Source organism: Bos taurus, chromosome 24 (assembly GCF_002263795.3).
Source record: "Bos taurus isolate L1 Dominette 01449 registration number 42190680 breed Hereford chromosome 24, ARS-UCD2.0, whole genome shotgun sequence".
NCBI classification, from domain to species: Eukaryota; Metazoa; Chordata; class Mammalia; order Artiodactyla; family Bovidae; genus Bos; species Bos taurus.
The window spans coordinates 29,618,199-29,639,838 of NC_037351.1; positions in this window are offsets into that span (position 1 = coordinate 29,618,199).

The following is a 21,640-nucleotide window of genomic DNA, read 5'->3' on the forward strand; positions in this document are numbered from 1 at the left end:
CTCCCATGCTAAAACCCCTCCTGCCCTGAGTATCTAATATTTGGGGACTTTATTCATGTCTCATTTTTAGTTATAGGGCTTTCATGGTGGCTCAAACGGTAAACAATCTGCCTGCAATGCAGTTGACCTGTCTTGGTCCCTGTTTCAGGAAGATCCCCTGGAGAAGGGTGTGGATACCCACTCCAGTGTTCTTGCCTGGAGAATTCCATGGACAGAAGAGCCTGGTGGGCTACAGTCCATGGGGTTGCAAAGAATCAGAAAATTGAAACAATTCTTCCATCCTTCACCACTCTAAGGCCAAAGCTGAATTAAAAATAGTAAGCATGCCCCATATCCTCATAAGTAAGTAAGTAAGGTTGCTCAGTTGTGCCCAACTCTTTGCAACCCCGTGGACTGTAGCCCACCAGGCTCTTCCGTCCATGGGATTCTCCAAGCAAGAATACTAGAGTGGGTTGCCGTTTCCTTCTCCAGGGGAACTTCCCGACTCAGGGATCAAACCCAGGTCTCCTGCATTGCAAGCAGATGCTTTAACCTCTGAGCCACTACTCTAATTCTGAGGATAAAATGTACTCCCTACATCATCCTCCCAAATGCTGAGAATGATGTTCATTGTTTTGCCCCACTGCCTATCTTCCCATCACAATCCCATGAGAAGCAGGCAGATTCTCATATGACGTTGCTATTTAATCACTCAGTCATGTCCAACTCTTTTGAGACCCCCAAGGACTGTAACCTCCCAGCCTCCTGTGTTCATGGAATTTCCCAAGCAAGAATACTGGATGGAGTGCCATTTCCTTCCCCAGGGATCTTCTCAACCCAGGGATCGAACCCAAGTCTCCTGCATTGACAGGCAGTTTCTTTACCACTGAGCCACCAGGGAAGCTTTCTCATATGACAGGACATTATATAAAATAATCAGTAGTTGACAACTCATTTTCAATTTATAAATTCTTCCTTGAAATCCCTACCCATTATAAGGTTTTTCTACTTTGCTTCTTCTATGCTATTGTCATGAATCCAATTTTATGAAGAATCCTTGACAGTTTTCATGTAATGTTGCAAATTCATTCAGTAATAGTACAAATTTCATGGAGGAGCTGCCAGCCAAACAAACAAAGGGCTGTTGTTTAGTGTCATTACACTTAAAGGATCCATGGAATGTAATGGGGAAAATTTCATTGAACCAAGTCTGGGAGAAGACAGATTTGTTGAGATTCTACAGAGTAAGAGTGCAATATCAGGTCACAGTCACGGGCAATTGAAACATTCTTTCCCTTTGGGAACAACTGCACATGACATATACTGAGCACTCTATTTGTTATTTTCAGCTATTAAATGAACTTGAAGAAACCTGGATTATTTAATTGTTTCCTTCTAGCATGAAAGGATTTTGGAAGGAGTATGGAGAAGAAGAACACTGGGGGATGAGGTAGCAATTCTGATTTCTTTAGGGTTTCAGAAATATGACTCCAAGGAATATAGTAAATAGAAAATGATCTTGGTGATGTGAGTTTATTTTTTGTTGTCAACAAGATCTTATTTTGAAAGCATGCCTAGCAGCTTGGCACACCTCCAAAATTTGACAAAGTGGCAAAGCAAATGGCACTGATAGGTGAAAACCCCCCTCAAACTAGGGGAAAATAGCTCTCAGAAAATAAGGCTCTTGAGTACAAAAGGGAAACATGAGCAGAAAACTAAAAGGATCCTTAGGGGGAAAGAAAGTATTGAAAAATGGAGGTATAAATCTTGCCTAAGTCCAAGGTAAACAGAATGCCCCCAAATCAGTTCAAAACATTAGAGTAGCATCAATAGGAAACAGTCTGAACTGAAGGAGAATACCAACAGTCAAATTCTATTTTGTTATCTCTTAGTTCTGCTTTATTGGAGAAGGAAATGGCAGCCCACTCCAGTGTTCTTGCCTGGAGAATCCCAGGGACAGGGGAGCCTGGTGGGCTGCAGTCTATGGGGTCGCACAGAGTCTGCTTCGGCTACCAACAAAGTAGCTCTGTTTATTCATTCAGTCAGCCCTTCATTCATTCAGTCATTGTAGATTTCTGTGTTGAACTCTGTGCTAGGCATCAAGAATGCACAGGAAATAAGAAAAAACGCAACAGTGAAAGAGATAGACTTAGAGAGATGCAAGCCTGGTTGTTAATAACACTGAGAATAAATAGGGGAAGCTATGAGGTGGAAGAAAGCATGCAATCCCTAAGTTTGGGGTGTCTGAAAGTTTTCTCAAAGACAAATTAGTGAAGAATAGTCTTAGCATCTAGAAATGCATGTGTAAAGGACCAAGAGACAGAAAGAGAAAGAGATGAAAGTGTATTATGACCAGAGCTTAGAGTTTGATAAGAGACAGTGGCAGAAGAAAAGGCAAGAGGCAAGAAATGCCAGAATAACTTGGATTCTTTAATTGTAAGTCTTAGAAACCAATTTTTTTTAAAAAAATTAAGTAAGGAAAAAAAGACGAATTTACTGCAATCATGTTGGGATACCTCATAAATAAATTAAGCAATCGTACTATGGGAAGGGAAGGAATACGTCTGGCTCTAAAACAACTAGCAAGAGTTGAAGACCAGCAAAACTATCTTTAGCTCCTGTCTCTGCTTTTTCTATTTGGCTCACTGCCTTGTTCAAATGGCTTTTGAGTTTTATGTCTAGGATTCAGCCTTTAGAGATTGAAATTGATTCTCTGTCTCAGTTTCAGCTTCAAAAATTGGGGGGAAATCTACTGATACATCCATTCTTATCTTCCTTTAGTTCACTCTTCTCCATGTCTACCAAATACCAGGCACTGTTTGATGTGATGGGTTCATGTGATAACCTGACAGAAAAATCCATGCTCTTAGGAAGCTCACATTCTAGTGGGAGAAAGGAGCAAACAGATACCTGAACAATGCGATTTCAGGTATCTCTGAGTGTCTGTAAATAAATAAAACAGGTGATGAAGTGATCGTGTGAATAAGGAAGGTGGAAATGGGTATCTCCAAGGAGGTGATGTTTGAACTAAACTGACTTGATCAAATCAGCTCTGGACAACATCAAGAGGCAGAGAGTCTTACACAGAGGTAATATTCAATAGTAAAGTACAAAAGAGACATTCAGCACACTTAAAGAGCGAAAAAGGCTTGTGAAACTATTTTAGTGAAGGAAGAATGGTGACTGATTGGTGACAAAGTTAGGAGCCAGAAAGCTTATGAAAGTGAAAGTGAAGTCGCTCAGTCGTGTCCGACTCTCTGCAACCCCGGGGACTTTAGCCTACCATATTCCTCCATCCATGGGATTTTCCAGGCAAGAGTACTGGAGTGGGTTGCCATTTCCTTCTCCAGAGGATCTTCCCAACCCAGGGATCGAACGCGGGTCTCCCGCATTGTAGGCAGATGCTTTACCATCTGAGCCACCAGGGAAGATGTTACAGTAAAGCTTATGAGGCTTTGTAAAATCAGTTTTATTCTGAGTGTACTAGAAAAGTATCTTAGGCAGCAGGAGGGGAAGAAAAAGTAAAAGCAGGAATATCAACTATAAAGCTCTTGTAGAAATTCAGGAGAAAGATATCGGTGGCTTGTTTGTTGTTGTTTTAGTTGCTAAGTCTTGTCCAACTCTTCTGGTCCTATGAACTGTAGCCCACCAGGCTCCTCTGTCCATGGGACAGGCAAGAATACTGGAATGGGTTGTCATTTCCTTCTCCAGGGGATCTTCCCAATCCATGGATCAAACCCACATCTCCTGCATTGGCAAGAGTGTTCTTTACCACTGATTGTGGTAATATAGTAGAAATGGAGAGAAGAGGAAGGATTCAGAAAATATTTTTGAAATAGGGCCAAAAAAAACTTTATGATGGATCCAGTATAGAAGTGTAAGGGAGACAGGAAACATCTATGTTTGGAGCTTAAGTGAGCAACAGAATAAGTGGTGATATCACTGAAACCAAGGACAGTCCATCTGATCCCTTAAGCTGTAAATTTGTTTGGTTAATAATATCCTGTTACCCACCTTTGGGCTTTCCAGATGGCTCAGTGGTAAAGAATTCACCTGCAAAAGCAGGAGATGCGGGTTTGATCCCTGGGTCAGGAAGATTGTCTGGAGAAGGAAACGGTAACCCACTCCAGTATTCTTGCCTGGGAAACATCATGGACAGAGGAGCCTGGCGAGCTACAGTCCATGTGGTCACAAAAGAGCCGGACATGACTTATCAACTAAACAACAGCAACCCACCTTCACTGACCAAGCTTACTTTGATTGTTCTTGCAGGTTGCATACCCTCCAAGATTCAAATAACTTAAACAGCATATCATGAGACTTTTTAACTATCCCCTGTAGATAACACCTCTAATGTATGGATTGCTATAGTAACAGTCTCCTAGCAGCTAGTCTTGCTCAGGGCAAATTGGTTGATATCAGTGACCATTTGACTGAACCCATGTAAGAGTCCAATGCATAATCATTTGACGTCAGAGGGCCAAAAGCTTCACTCTTAGTGAATGGCTAACGCCACAATTTTCTGAGCTTGTCCATGAAAAAGCATGTAACTTAAATATGCCTGTGCAGGGCAGGTACTGCATCACCTTTTTCCTGCCTTCAATCACCTCCCCCTGCACCTCCAACTACCCTATAGTCTTCACTCTTCAATATTCTAAGCCCTCGCTTTGGCGGGGGTGTGAGAGTGGGGGACGGACCTGATATTTGTTCTCCTGCCTTCTCACTTGACTGTCTTGTGAATAAAACTTTCTCTGCTGTAAACCTCAACTACTTAGCATTTGGCTTGCTGTGCATGGAGCCAGCAAACCTGTTTTCAGTTAACAACATTTACTCAGATGGAAAATTCCAGAAGATGAACAGAATAGTTTTTAGGGGGTGGGCTAGGTCGTCAGGGTTGGAGAAGTAGCAGCAGTTATATTTTGGCTATGTTGGTTAAGTTGTAAGCCTACTCTACATTCAAGAAAGTCACTGAAAGTTTAGATATATATGATCCTGGAACCGAACAGCTGTGAGTAGAGGTTCACATTTTCCTGTAAAAGCCAAATCTAAACTGAGAGTAAGAACATGAGTTGGGATAAGGAGGGCTAACAGTTTCCCAGAGAAGGGTAAGGAGCTGGCAAATACAGATGCCAAATATAAATGTATACACACACATACATATGTATGCATGCATATACACACACATATATATATTTGTGAATACACTTCATGAACACATACTTATATTGTGGCTATCAACCTATCTATAAAGATGTAGATGCATATGAATTCAGTTTGGACTATGGCATGAGCATGGGTCATGTCAGAAGCAAAAGAGGAAGAGGCACAACCCAACTGTTCAGTGATGGAGCAAACCTACATGCCCTGTCTGGCAGCCATGAGAGCTGGAAATTCACCCTTAACTCAGAAATCATTGGCAGTGATGAGGGAGGGAATATTAGATGAAATAAATATATATTGAACACCTACTATGTACTAAATTGTGTGCATACCCTTTCCTGCCTGATTACAAGTAACTAAATAGAGAAGTTCTGTCCTTCACAATTTTTAAAACATCTCCTGTCATCCACAAAAAAAGAAAACCTAGCTAAAAAGATAGTTACCACTTCAGATCCTGAGGACTTGTCAAGAACGTCCTATACAGTCCACTCTTTCTGCCTCATCCACCAAGGACATTTATAATTCTGACAAGACGTCTCTGTCTTTCAGAACATCCCTGCAGGAGGTTGTCAACTTTAAAAATTGGTGCCCTAAATAGAAGGGGGAAAAGTAGTTAATGTGCTTGTTTTCATGAACTAAAGTTCATGGAAGAACTCTGGATGCCTCCCCAAACACCACTGACAGACAACTGGTGTGACATGTACTTCATGCTGGCCCCTTTTATTTTCAAGCACATTTCTCTTCCTTAGAAGTCTCTTTAACAAATGCTGCCTGGATTGATAATTCTCCCTGCTGACAATCCTTTTTGCGTTGCTGTAATTCAATTAGATGACATAAGTATCTCTACATTGCTGCTTAATATATAATAGATGTTTAATTGACGATAGCAAATTGTTAAACTTGTATGGTTAGTGTGGCTTGTTTGCTGCTTGCGTGCATGCTCAGTCATGTTGAACTCTTTGCCACCCCATGGACTGTAGCCTGCTAGGCTCCTCTGGCCATGGAATTTTCCAGGTGAGAATGCTGTTGCGGGTTGCTATTTCCTTCTCCATGGAATCTTCCTGACTCGGGGATTGAATCCATGTCTCTTGTATCTCCTGCATTGGCAAGTGGATTCTTTACCACCATGCCACCTGGGAAGCCCTAATGTCACTTGATTAGATTTATATTTTTTAATTTTATAAAAGCTGATTCCCCAATTACGTATTTTATGCTCTATGCTATGTCATAAATGTTGGATATGGAGGATTTCTACCTATTTTGAATCTATAGATGTTAACCTGAACCAGCCCACGGTGGTACCTGAAGTACATCCATTTTGCAAGCGTTGATCCCTAGTGCTAGGTCAGTGCTATCCCAGAGATAACATAAAATTATTTCTTTACCTGGAAGGAGCCAGGGAAAGATTAGTTCTTTCCTTTCCTTAAATAATCTTGTAAACAGTTCTCTTCTTTCCTTGTAGCAAAAATATGATTCTGATTATATTTTGGAATAGAATCTTGTCATTTCCAATGAAAGGAGCTTTTCTCAATATAAAAATAATAGATTATCACCATAAGAAACATGGAAAACATGAAATATTAAAATCTATAAGTGCAATTTGCACCTTGTCTCTTCTGCTTGAGGATTTCACACAAGTCTTCCTGGCCCCTATACTTAGGAGTGAATATAATGTAATGCCACAGGATATAGTACATCCTGTCTTTTGACAGATGGACGCCTGAATAACTTGTACCTTTAACTATATTTACATTGCAAACCCATAACTCCTGTTTTGACAGCCAGGTTTTGTAGCAGTCCACTTCAGTTGTCATATTAGGAGTTCATTTTTGACCTGACAGTCTCTGTCAGCATTTAGTTTTTCAAGTTTGGATGGGAATAGGGAACGAGTATAAAAACTCTGTTAATACAAATGACAGCTGTTGACTATGAATGATTCTAATGTGTGATACATTTTGCTTATGTAAAAATGCACAAATTAAAATTCCTTTAAAAAACAGTAAGACCATAGTTAGCAAGACCATGGTAAGCCTATAGTTAGTAACACTGTATTGCTTATGTGAAAGTTGCTAAAAGTTGATCTTAAAAGTTCTCATCATAAGAAAAAACAGTTTGTAACTAGGTATGGTGATGGGTGCTGTGGTGGTTTAGTCGCTAAGTCATATCCGACACTTGGGACACCATTGACTGTAGACTGCCAGGCTCCTCTGTCTATGGGATGGGTGCTAACTAGACTTATTTGATGATCATTTCACAATAGATACAAAAATGGAATCATTAGGTTCTACATCTGAAACTAATATAATGTTATATGTCAATTATATGTTAAAAATTCAGTTCGGTTCAGTTCAGTCGCTCAGTTGTGTCAGACTCTGCGACCCCATGAATCGCAGCATGCCAGGCCTCCCTGTCCATCACCATCTCCCAGAGTTCACTCAAACTCATGTCCATTGAGTTGGTGATGCCATCCAGCCATCTCATCCTCTGTTGTTCCCTTCTCCTCCTGCCCCCAATCCCTCCAAGCATCAGAGTCTTTTCAAATGAGTTAACTCTTCGCATGAGGTGGCCAAAGTATTGGAGTTTCAGCTTCAGCATCAGTCCTTCCAATTAATACCCAGGACTGATCTCCTTTAGGATGGACTGGTTGGATCTCCTTGAAGTCCACAGGACTCTCAAGAGTCTTCTCCAGCACCACAGTTCAAAAGCATCAATTCGTTGGTGCTCAGCTTTCTTCACAGTCAAACTCTCACATCCATACATGACCACTGGAAAAACCATAGCCTTGACTGGACGGACCTTTGTTGGAAAAGTAATATCTCTGCTTTTCAATATGCTTTCTAGGTCGGCCATAACTTTCCTTCCAAGGAGTAAGCGTCTTTTAATTTCATGGCTGCAGTCACCATCTGCAGTGATTTTGGAGCCCAGAAAAATAAAGTCTGACAGTTTCCACTGTTTCCCCATCTATTTTCCATGAAGCGATGGGACCAGATGCCATGATCTTCGTTTTCTGAATGTTGAGATTTAAGCCAACTTTTTCCACCCTCCTCTTTCACTTTCATCTAGAGGCTTTTTAATTCCTCTTCACTTTCTGCCATAAGGGTGGTGTCATCTGCATATCTGAGGTTATTGAGATTTCTCCCGGCAATCTTGATTCCAGCTTGTGATTCTTCCAGCCCAGCGTTTCTCATAACGTACTCTGCATAGAAGTTAAATAAGCAGGGTGACAATATACAGCCTTGACATACTCCTTTTCCTATTTGGAACCAGTCTGTTGTTCCATGTCCAGTTCTAACTGTTGCTTCCTGACCTGCATACAGGTTTCTAAAGAGGCAGGTCAGGTGGTCTGGGATTCCCATCTCTTCCAGAATTTTCCACAGTTTATTGTGATCCACACAGTCGAAGGCTTTGGCATAGTCAATGAAGCAGAAATAGATGTTTTTCTGGAACTCTCTTGCTTTTTCGATGATCCAGAGGATATTAGCAATTTGATCTCTGGTTCCTCTGCCTTTTCTAAAACCAGCTTGAACATCAGGAAGTTCACGGTTCACGTATTGCTGAAGCCTGGCTTGGAGAATTTTGAGCATTACTTTACTAGTGTGTGAGATGAGTGCAATTGTGCAGTAGTTTGAGCATTCTTTGGCATTGCCTTTCTTTGGGATTGGAATAAAAACTGACTTTTTCCAGTCCTGTGGCCACTGCTGAGTTTTCCAAATTTGCTGGCATATTGACTGAAGCGTTTTCACAGCATCATCTTTCAGGATTTGAAAGAGCTCAACTGGGAATTCCATCACCTCCACTAGCTTTGTTCGTAGTGATGCTTCCTAAGGCCGACTTGACTTCACATTCCAGGATGTCTGGCTCTAGGTGAGTGATCACACCATTGTGTTTATCTTGGTCATGAAGCTCTCTTTTGTACAGTATTCTGTGTATTCTTGCCGCCTCTTCTTAATATCTTCTGTTTCTGTTAGGTCCATACCATTTCTGTCCTTTCTCAAGCCCATCTTTGCATGAAATGTTCCCTTGGCATCTTTAATTTTCTTGAAGAGATCTCTAGTATTTTCTATTCTGTGGTTTTCCTCTATTTCTTTGCATTGATTGCTGAGGAAGGCTTTCTTATCTCCCCTTGCTATTCTTTGGAACTCTGCATTCAGATGCATATATCTTTCCTTTTCTCCTTTGCTTTTCACTTCTCTTCTTTTCACAGCTATTTGTAAGGCCTCCCCAGACAGCCATTTTGCTTTTTTGCATTTCTTTTCCATGGGGATGGTCTTGATCCCTGTCTCCTGTACAGTGTCACGAACCTCCATCCATAATTCATCAGGCACTCTGTCTATCAGATCTAGTCCCTTAAATCTGTTTCTCACTTCCACTGTATAATCATAAGGGATTTGATTTATGTCATACCTGAATGGTCTAGTGGTTTTCCCTACTTTCTTCAATTTAAGTCTGAATTTGGCAATAAGGAGTTCATGATCTGAGCCACAGTCAACTCCCAGTCTTTTTTTTGCTGACTGTGTAGAGCTTCTCCATCTTTGGCTGCAAAGAATATAATCATTCTGATTTCGGTGTTGACAATCTGGTGATGTGTAGACTCTACATATGTAGAGTCTTCTCTTGTATTGCTGGAAGATGGTGTTTGCTATGACCAGTGCCTTCTCTTGACAAAACTATTAGCCTTTGCCCTGCTTCATTCCATACTCCAAGGCCAAATTTGCCTGTTACTACAGGTGTTTCTTGACTTCCTACTTTTGCATTCCAGTCCCCTAAAATTAAAAGGACATCTTTTTTGGGTCTTCGTTCTAAAAGGTCTTGTAGGTCTTCATAGAACCATTCAACTTCAGCTTCTTCAGTGTTACTGGTTGGGGCATAGGCTTGGATAACCATGATATTGAATGGTTTGCCTTGGAAATGAACAGACATCACTCTATCGTTTTTGAGATTGCATCCAAGTACTGCATTTCAGACTCTTTTGTTGACCATGATAGTTACTCCATTTCTTCTAAGGGATTCCTGCCTGCAGTAGTAGATATAATGGTCATCTGAGTTAAATTCACCCATTCCAGTCCATTTCAGTTCGCTGATTCCTAGAATGTCGACATTCACTCTTGCCATCTCTTGTTTGACCACTTCCAATTTGCCTTGATTCATAGACCTGACATTCCAGGTTCCTATGCAATATTGCTCTTTACAGCATTGGACCTTGCTTCTATCACCAGTCACATACACAGCTGGGTATTGTTTTTGCTTTGGCTCCATCCCTTCATTCTTTCTGGAGTTATTTCTCCACTGATCTCCAGTAGCATATTGGGCACCTACCATCCCGGGGAGTTCCCCTTTCAGTATCGTATCTTTTTGCCTTTTCCTGCTGTTCATGGGGTTCTCAAAGCAAGAATACTGAAGCAGTTTGCCATTCCCTTCTCCAGTGGACCACATTCTGTCAGACCTCTCCACCATGACCCTACCATCTTGAGTGGCCCCACATGGCATGGCTTAGTTTCATTGAGTTAGACAAGGCTGTGATCCATGTGATCAGATTGGCTAGTTTTCTGTGATTATGGTTTCAGTGTGTCTGCCCTCTGATGGCCTCTTGCAACACCTACCATCTTACTTGGGTTTCTCTTACCTTGGACGTGGGTTATCTCCTCATGGCTGCTCCAGCAAAGCGCAACCACTGCTCCTTACCTTGACGAGGGGTATCTCCTCATGGCCACCCCTCCTGACCTTGAAGATGGAGCAGCTCCTCTCTGCCCTCCTGCGCCCATGCAACCACTGTTCCTTGGACATGGGGTTGCTCCTCCTGGCCGCCTCCCCTCACCTTGGCCATGTTAAAAATTAGTAAGACAATAATAAATGAAATGAGATCTTTTTCAGATATAGAAAGAATTAACAGAAGGCACATGAAATACTTAGTTCCAAAATAACAATTTCTTGTAAGTATTAAATGGCTAAATGATTTAAGCATATTTTAAATAATTCTTCTGTTTGGATTTGTGCATATTTATAATAAAAGACACATTTAATTGTGTGAATTTTGTGCATTTAAACTTGTGGCAATTCTACATCAAGAGTTTTCATTCCACTACTTATAAACAAACAAGTGGGGAATCCATATCAATAGTTATAGAATCATTGTATCAAGGAAGACATATATGTGGAACCTAGAAAAAATTTTGCCTGTGTGCTAAGCTGCTTCAGTCGTGTCTGACTCTTTGCAACCCTATGGACCATAGCCCACCAGGCTTCTCTGTCCATGGGATTCTTCAAGCACGAATATTAGAGTGGGTTGCCATGCCCTCCTCCAGGGGATCTTTCCAACCCAGGTATCTAACCCAAGTCTCTTATGTCTCCTGTTTTGGCAAGCAGATTCTTATTGCTAGCACCACCTGGGAAACCCAGAAAAATGGTATAAGTGACTTAATTGCAAAGCAGAAGTAGAGTCACAGATGTAGATACAAACTTATGGTTACCAAAGGAGGAAGCAGGGGTGGGATGAACTGGGAGATTGGGATTGACATATATACACCACTATATATAAAATAGATAACTAATGAGAACCTACTGTATAGCACAGGGAACCCTACTATGCTCTGTGGTGATCTAAATAGGAAGGTAACCTAAAAAAGAGTGGATATATGCATATGTATAATTGATTCACTTTGCTGTAGAGCAGAAAATAATACAACATTGTAAAATAACTATACTACAATAAAATTAACAAAAAATGCTTCAAAAGGAAGCAGTAATAATATATTCAAGTTTTTACTTTAACATACATGTTATTATTTAGTGATCCATGAATTTACCAGTCTTTGGGCTTCCCTGGTGGTTCAGCAATGAAGAATCTGCCTGCAGTGCAGGAGCCAGAAGAGATGCAGTTTCAGTCCCTAGATCACGAAGATCCCTTGGAGGAGGACACAGCAACCCACTCCAGCATTCTTGCCTGGAGAATCCCATGGACAGAGGAGCCTGGCTGGCTACAGTCCATAGCATCACAAAGAGTCTGACACAATTGAAGCTACTTAGAATGCAATCTACGGACAAAGTGCCATTCTGCAGCATTTTAATTAGCTGCTTCTGCTGTAATTAGCTCCTCCTATAGGGGGTTATGCAGAGTACATCATAAGAAATGCTGAGCTGGAAGCACAAGCTGGAATCAAGATTGCCAGGAGAAATATCAATAACCTCAGATATGCAGATGACACCACCCTTATGGCAGAAAGTGAAGAGGAACTAAAAAGCCTCTTGATGAGAGTGAAAGAGGAGAGTGAAAAAGTTGGCTTAAAGCTCAACATTCAGAAAATGAAGATCATGGCATCTGGTCCCATCATTTCTTGGGAAATAGATGAGCAAACAGTGGAAACAGTATCAGACTTTATTTTTTGGGCTCCAAAATCACTGCAGATGGTGACTGCAGCCATGAAATTAAAAGACACTTACTTCTTGGAGGAAAGTTATGAACAACCTAGATAGCATATTGAAAAACAGAGACATTACTTTGCCAACCAAGGTCCGTCTAGTCAAGGCTATGGTTTTTCCTGTGGTCATGTATGGATGTGAGAGTTGGACTGTGAAGAAGGCTGAGAGCTGAAGAATTGATGCTTTTGAACTGTGGTGTTGGAGAAGACTCTTAAGAGTCCCTTGGACTGCAAGGAGATTCAACCAATCCATCCTAAAGGAGATCAGTCCTGGGTGTTCTTTGGAAGAAATGATGCTGAAGCTGAAACTCCAATACTTTGGCCACCTCATGTGGCCATGTGAAGAGTTGACTCACTGGAAAAGACTTTGATGCTGGGAGTGATTGGGGGAAGGAGGAAAAGGGGACAACAGAGGATGAGATGGCTGGATGGCATCACCGACTCGATGGACGTGAATTTGAGTGAACTCTGGGAGATGGTGATGGACAGGGAGGCCTGGCGTGCTGCGATTCATGGGGTCGCAAAGAGTCAGACATGACTGAGCGACTGATCTGATCTGATCTGATCTGATAGGGAGTGAAAATGAACTGAGCTTTGGAATGATAACCCTCCCTCATGGATAGCAATGACATCAAGAATACTTTCAGGACTAGGCCACTGAGGGGGAAGGTGTTTGGGAATTAAGACCAAAAGCTCACTGAAAGTGAAAGCAGGGGCCAGGGATCTCCTTCTTCATCAGAATGAATATTTATCAAATACATGAATGTTATGTAGATTATGTTTTCTCGTTTCCTCTAGATAGTTTGTATTCTTAGGAGCAGCCTGGATAATAGTCATTTCTTAAGTTTTCTTTGACCCATCATTGCTAATTTTCACCAGTAACACAAAGTGGAAAAATAACTCAAAGAATAGAAGAGTTGGTCATTCAGAATTTACACACTAAATTCAGACAGACGACCAACATGCCCAAAGCAGGAATGGGATCACAAATTATCAGAGTGAAGCAGTTTGAAATTGATGTAACTGTAAGAGTAGCTAATTATCAGCAGAAGCACCCAATACAAACACTACAGAAGGAAACTTTTCTGGTAGGCTGACACACTCATGCTATGGGTCCCTGAACAATAGCCATGCACAAAATGAAAAGTTAACATATTATTACTGATTCTGTAAAAACAACACTGTTATAACTATGCCTGTGTAATTCCACAGCTTGGATATGAAAAAGGAAGAGAAAGTATTTTATGCATTTCAGTAGGTAAGATTGGTAAAATAATTAAAAGTCAAAGAAGATGAGGAATAGTATGGAAGGATAACATCATGGTAGAATTCTATTCAGTTGTATTACTTAGAATTATATTCTATTTAAAAATATAAATATATAGTCTAATGTACATATTCTCTGAGAATCCTATTTTATGTAACTGGGTTTCAAAACATTTCCTAAGTTTTCCTTTTGTGTCATAAAATTAATCGATTTATTTTTCTGTCTGCTTGCTAAGTCGCTTCAGTCATGGCCAACTCTTTGTAACCCTATGGAATTAGTCCTCCAGGCTCCTCTGTCCATGGGATTTTCCAGGTAAGAATACCAGAGTGGGTTGCCATTTCCTTCTTCAGGGCATCTTCCTGACCCAGGGATCGAACTCACATCTCCTGCATTGGTTGGCAGATTCTTTACCACTGAACTATCTGGGAAATCCCTGAGTAATATAAGGCAAGCTTTACTGTGATCTCATGCCCTCCAGAGACCAGGGTGGAGGAAAAGGGAGCATCCTTTGCCAAACATAAAAATAAATAGGTGAAGATTATCATCATAATTGTGGAAAGGAACACTGTACTTGATCAGCAGAGAACTGATCAGCAGGGGTGGAGTAACGGGAAGGGAGATGTGTTTATGGAGTAATTTTAGCACTTTATATCCCCAAGAAACTAGACCCATTTACATTCTTTCAACAGACATTTATTGATCACTTACTACTAGATGCTGGCAATATAGCAGGGAGCAAAACAAAAATCCTTCCCTAGAGAGCTTACATTTTAGTGAGGGGGTGATAGACCAGAAGCAGATAAATAAGAATATTAGATAACATGTTAAATTATGATAAGTGCTCTGAGGAAAACAGGGGAGAGAAAGATAATCAGGAGCTACTGTGTCTGGGGAGGAGGCTGAGATAGATTTTAAACCAGATGGTCAAGGAACAGAGGTTGCTAGAGCAAACAACTGTAGAAGTCATTGTTTTACACAACATCTCTATGAAAATTGTAAAAATTCCCGGCTTGCAATGTATTTAGAGATTTATCTATAAAGATGTTTATCACAGCTTTATTTATAATAGCAAGAAAATAGAAATAAAGTAAAACTCCAACTGAAGCATTTGTTAAATAAAATGCAGATGGAAAAAAAGATGACACAACATTTTAAAATTGTGTTGCGGAAGAAAATTTAAAGACATGGGGTATGTGCTCCATAGTTTCAAAAACATATATGCCATATGCTTCTTATTTCTTTGGTATATTTTTCTCCAATTATAAAAGAGGGCAATGGTATTACATAAAATATTGATAATATTACTATCACAGAGGCATTATAGAGATTTTTAACTTTTTAAACCTTATCTTTTTTATTTTGTATTAGAAAAAAGTTTCCTTCTATAAAAAATTAAAATAAACTGGAAAGACCTAAAATCTAGAACATTTACAACTGCCTTTATAAGACATAGAAAGGATGCTTAACCAATTTAAAGATGACAATTTGAAGCGTTGACACTGTGTAAGAAGAATCAAGATCAGAGATTATTTTGACAGACTGGAAAGGGCTAAACACATCAAGACAAACTTTGTTAAAAATAAATTTGAAATCTCCATTTGGGCTTTCAAAAAATCAGTGTAAGAGCTGCAGTTTAACTGGAGATCCATTTGACAGCAGCTCATGTAAAGAAAGACCTGAGGGCGTTGATGGCCACAAGCTCTCCAGAAGCTCACAGTCTGACACAACTGCTTAGAAGCTAATTAATTTTTCCATTAATTAATATGTTTCCAGTGTCAGCATGGGAGACATATGGTCCCTCTGTAGCCTACACTGGTCAGATAAAGTTGGGCCCCCAGGTGTGGTGAAACATTCTCACTGCATCTTGTTTTTCTCCTTTATAGCCCTAGTCACACTTGAAACTCATTAATTTAAGCAATGCTCTTTTAATACCCTCTGTCTCTGCTATCCTGTAAGCCCCCTGAGGGCAGGGACTGTGCCTTTATGCCTTTGTTATTTACTGCTTTATCTCCAATGTCCAATGTAGACACACACACACACACACACACACACAAATTGTCGTTCAATAATGTCAGTTACAGTAACCTCATTTATTTATTCTATTTGACAACACAACATCATGTCTATGTATGGTAGGTGCGAATCTAAGACCTTTAGAGATAGATATTAATTCTTTAATCTTCACTACACCCATGCGAAGCAGGTATATGAGAGCACTGAGACAGAGAGGTTATGAAATGTACCCAAGTTGGTAAGGGGCCGAGCTGAAATCTGAACACAGACACACCACATTCTGCTGACTTTTAGGAACAAAACTGAATAATGGACACCTAGGTTGCTTCCATATCCTGGCTATTGTAAATAGTGTTGCAATGAACATTGGGCTGCATGTGTCTTTTTGAATTATGGTTTTCTCAAGGCATGTAGGGGCTTCCCTGGTGGCTAAGAGGGTATAGAGTCAGCCTGCAATGCGGAAGACCCAGGTTTGATCCCTGGGTCGGGAAGATCCCCTGGGAGAAGGCAATGGCAACCCACTCCAGTACTTTTGCCTGGAAAATCCCATGGACGGAGGAGCCTGGTAGGCTACAGTCCACAGGGTTGCAAAGAGTCAGACACGACTGAGTGACTTCACTTTCACTTTCAGGGTATATGCCTAGCAGTGGGCTTCACAGTAGCTCAGCTGGTAAAGAATCCATCTATAAGGCAGGAGACCCCAGTTCCTGGGTTGGAAAGTTCCCCTGTAGAAGGGATAAGCTACTCACTCCAGTAGTCATGGGCTTCCTTGGTGGCTCAGATGGTAAAGAATCCACCTGCAATGAGAGAGACCTGGGTTCGACCCTTGGGTTGGGAAGATCCCTTGGAGGAGGGCATGGCAACCCACTCTAATATTCTTGCCTGGAGAATCCCATGGACAGAGGAGCCTGGAGTGTCAAGTCCATGGGGTCGCGAACAGTCAGACTTGACTGAGTGACTAAGCACAGCACCTGTGCAGCAGCAGGGTTGCTGGGTCATATGGTAGTTTTACTCCTAGTTTTTTTTTTTTTTTTTTTAAAGAATCTCTATACTGTACTCCATAGGGGCTGTATCAATTTACATTCCCACCCACAGTGGAGGTTGTTGTTATTTAGTCACTAAGTCATGTCAGACTCATTTGCAATCCCTTGGACAATAGCCCATGAGGCTCCTCTGTCCATGGGATTTTCCAAGCAAGAATACCAGCTAGGGCGTTCATTTCCTTCTCCAGGGGATCTTCCCAACCCAGGGATTAAACCTACGTCTCACTGAGCCACTGGGAAGTCCAACAGTGCAAGAGGGTTCCCTTTTCTCCACACCCTCTCCAGGGTTTACTGTTGTAGACTTTCTGATGATGGCCATTTTGAGTGGTGTGAAGTGACACTTCATTGTAGTTTTGATTTGCATTTCTCTAATAATGAGTGATGTTGAGCATCTTTTCATTTGTTTGTTGACCATCTATATGTCTTCTTTGGAGAAATGTCTGTTTAGGTCTTCTGCTCATTTTTTTGATTAGGTTGTTTGTTTTTCTGCATGAGCAGCTTGTATATTTTAGAGATTAACCTTTTGTCAGTTGCTTCACTTGCAATTATTTTCTCCCATTCTGAGGGCTGTCTTTTCATCTTTATAGTTTCCTGTGCTGCGATAAAGGTTTTAAGTTTAATTGGGTTCCATTTGTTCATTTTTACTTTTATTTTCATTACTCTAGGAGGTAGATCAAAGAGGATCTTGCTGCAATTTATGTCAAACAGTGTTCTGCCCATGTTTTCCTCTGAGAGTTTTATAATAAGTTTCTGGCCTTACATTTTAGGTCTTTAATCGATTTTGAGTTTATTTTGGTGTATGATGTTAAGAAGTATACTAATTTCATTCTTTTTCATGTAGCTGTCTAGTTTTCCCAGTATCATTTATTGAAGATGCTATATTTTCTCCACTGAATATTTTTGCCTCCTTTGTCAAAGATAAGGTGTCCACAGGTGTGTGGGTTTATCTCTGGGCCTTCTATTTTGTTCCACTGATCTGTATTTCTGTTTTGTGACAGTACAGTACTGTCTTGCTTACCTTAGCTTTGTAGTGTAGTCTGAGGTCGGGAAGATTGATTCTTATAGGTCTTTTTCTTTCTCTATTGCTTTGGCTATTTTTGTGTTTCCATACAAACTGTAAAATTTTTTGTTCTAGTTCTGTGAAAACAGCCATGGGTAATTTGATAGGGATTGCACTGAATCTGCAGATTGCTTTGGGTAGCATAGTCATTTTCACAGTATTGATTCTTCCAATATGAGAATGTGATATATCTCTCCATCTGTTTCTGTCATCTTCAATTTCTTTCATCAGTGTCTTTCAGTTTTCTGCACACAGGTCTTTTATCTCCTTAGGTAAGTTTATTCCTAGGTATTTTATTCTTTCCGTTGCAATGGTGAACAGGATCATTTCCTCAGTTTCTTTTATAAAAAGGGACGAATTTGAGTCAGTTGAACTGAGGTAGATGAACCTAGAGCCTGTTATATATAGAGAGTGAAGTCAGAAAGAGAAAAACAAATACTGTATATCAATGCATATATATGAAATCTAGAAAAATGCAGATGTCGAGAAAGGACTAAAAAAAAATCATGCCTTATCTATAGAAAGTTGATCAGGAAAAGGAGTCTAAGTGACATACCATCTTGAAAGGTTTAAAAGAAGTGGACCAATTTAAGCTAAAAACCAACAATTAAAAAAAAAAAACAGAGTTGACATGATTACTTGACTTTGAATTTAGAGCACTTCTATGCAAAACAGGAAGTAATGATGAAAATTAATGAACTGTCCTACGTAGAGTATGAACCTGTAACCCTAGTTACTAGGCCAATACCTATTGATGCCTGTGATAGCAACACAATTATCAATAGCATTCTCTTTCACTCTCAAAAATGTTTCAGTTTGGACAATCAGTTATTGCATGGTCACCAAGTTTGTAGCCTAAAAGATTTCATATCATTCACACACTTAATTTTTACAAAAGTCCTGCTGGTGGTTTAGTCACTACGTTGAGTCTGACTCTTGCAACCCCATGGGCTGTAGTCCACCAGGCTCATCTGTGCATGGGATTTTCCAGGCAAGAACACTGGAGTGGGTTTCCATTTCCTTCTCCAGGGGATCTTCCCATCCCAGGGATTGAACTTGGGTCTCCTGTGCTGCAGGCAGATTCTTTACCAACTGAGCTACTAGGGAAGTCCTATGCAGTAGGTGTTGATATTAGTTTACCATTCCTCTTTCTTCAACCTGAAAAACATAAAGTTGTTCCAAAATACTTCGCTAGTTAGTGGCAGAGCTGTGTCCTGAACCCAGATTGTCTGATTTATTTATTTTTTTTTTTAAACTCTTATGTGTTCTCTGTCTACTCTGCTGAGTAATTCAACTTGCTCTGTATTGTTACAGAGCACAGGGCTAGGACAAATAGGTAGACATCCCTAAGAAATACTTTATCTTCAAATGAAGCACCACCTGTAATGTGTTTGTATATTAGAAAAAAAAGAAGACTGACAATGACTGAACTATGTGGTCAGTTGAAAATCTGATCACTGAAAAGTGCCCAAACCCAGGACTGAATGGGCAAGGTGCAAGGTTTTCATCAAGGGGGCCTCCTGCACCAATAGAGCCTTGAACCTGTGAGTGTCTCAGAACACGAGACACAGATTTTGGGGAGACAAATGAAAAATTAGTGGGTCATGAAATGAATTTTGGCATTACAAGGCCCTAGCATTCCAAATCACTGACAGGCCTAGTGAGAACTTTAGATTCCCCTTTTAATTATGGTTTCAATCCTTCCATCACTGCCTATAGGAAAGCCTGAGATTGGTGCTAATACAATTGTAATGCTACTCATGAGAAAAACAACCCCTCAAAGATGTCTACATCCTAATCACTAGAACCAATGTGCATGTTATCTTACATGGCAAAAGTGATCTTAACAGACAGGATTAAGGTTAACAACCTTGAAATGTGAATATTAATTTGGAGTATCTGAGTGAGTCCAATCTAATTCCCATGAGTCCTCAAAAGAGGACAATTTTTCTCAGCTGTGGAAAGAAAGAGCCATGAGGACAGAAGCAGAGTCAAAGACATGCAATGTTGCTGCTCAGAAAATGGAAGAAGGCAGACCATGAGCCAAGAAATGCGGTGGCCTCTAGAAGTTGGAAAATGAGGAAATGGGTTTGGTCCCTAGGGACTCCAGAAAGTACTGCAGCCCTGCCAAGACTTGATTTTAGCCATGAGACCAGTGTCCAACTTTTGACTTACAGAATTAAGGAAGCAAGCCACCAAGGTTACAGTAATTGTTTATAGCAAGGATATGGAACTCATAAAGAAGGGTATCAGTTCAGTTCAGTTTCTGTCCAACTCTTTGCGACCCCATGAATCGCAGCACGCCAGGCCTCCCTGTCCATCACCAACTCCTGGAGTTCACTCAAACTCACGTCCATCGAGTCAGTGATGCCATCCAGCCATCTCATCCTCTATCGTCCCCTTCTCCTCCTGCCCCCAATCCCTCCCAGCATCAGGGTCTTTTCCAATGAGTCAACTCTTCACATGAGATGGCCAAAGTACTGGAGTTTCAGCTTCAGCGTCATTCCTTCCAAAGAACACCCAGGGCTGATCTCCTTTAGAATGGACTGGTTGGATCTCCTTGCAGTCCAAGGGACTCTCAAGAGTCTTCTCCAACACCACAGTTCAAAAGCATCAATTCTTCGGCACTCAGCTTTCTTCACAGTCCAACTCTCACATCCATATATGACCACTGGAAAAACCATAGCCTTGACTAGACGAACCTTTGTTGGCAAAATAATGTCTCTGCTTTTCAATATGCCATCTAGGTTGGGGATAGGCAAAAATTATGAAAATGGTATTGAAATAATTGAGGTATAGAAAGCAATTACTCTAAATGACTTGCAACATTACTTCCAATTCTGCAGGACTCTGATGATATTCCATCACCTGTCAGATTTCAGTCCTTCCCAGTAGCTAGTTTGGTATTTCCTGTGTTTTCATAGGCATTCCAGGAAGAAATTTAAGAACAGAATTATCGAAGTGAAACAAAATCTTGTTTGGGGAGAGTTTGCTTATTTTTCAGGGATACAGTGCTGGAGATGTAGGTATGACCTTCTTACTTACAATCAAGTCATTTTTAGGTGAATTCCCTTGTTGAGAGTTATCCTCTTGTCCGAGATTAGTCAGTTTTATTATTCACACATGACAGTATTTTTCTTAAAAAATATTGGCTATACCGATTTTATAGATTAATGTAAGGAACTTTCTGCTCCAGTTGATATGAAAAGCAATCAATGTATCCCAATAAAACACAAATTGAATTTGATAGCATATGGTGAGTTCATGTTATATTTAAAGAAGAAAGCAATTAGGATTAACCAAGTCTATTTGCTCCAAGTTGTTTTGTTCTGCCATTTTGAAAATTCACAGCCTACAGACTCATATTTGATTACAATAATACCTAATGCACTTGGTTGATATAACAATTAACCATTCCACATTCATCATATTCTCCTTTGACTCAATTACACATGTTGAGATACACACAAATGTCTTCAGGAGAAAAACAGAGGTTAATTCAAGACAGAGGGAAATGTGAGCACTCCATATTGTTTGACTGATTATATGTTACATGTGTAATCTGTATACCAATAAAGAAGGACAAGCATATAGCCAATGAATACATAACCAGGGTCATTAAAAGAGAGCTTGTAATTTCATAATGTTAGTCAAATGCTACTTGATCAACTTGCTTCCAGCAACTAATGAGGCAAATAGATGT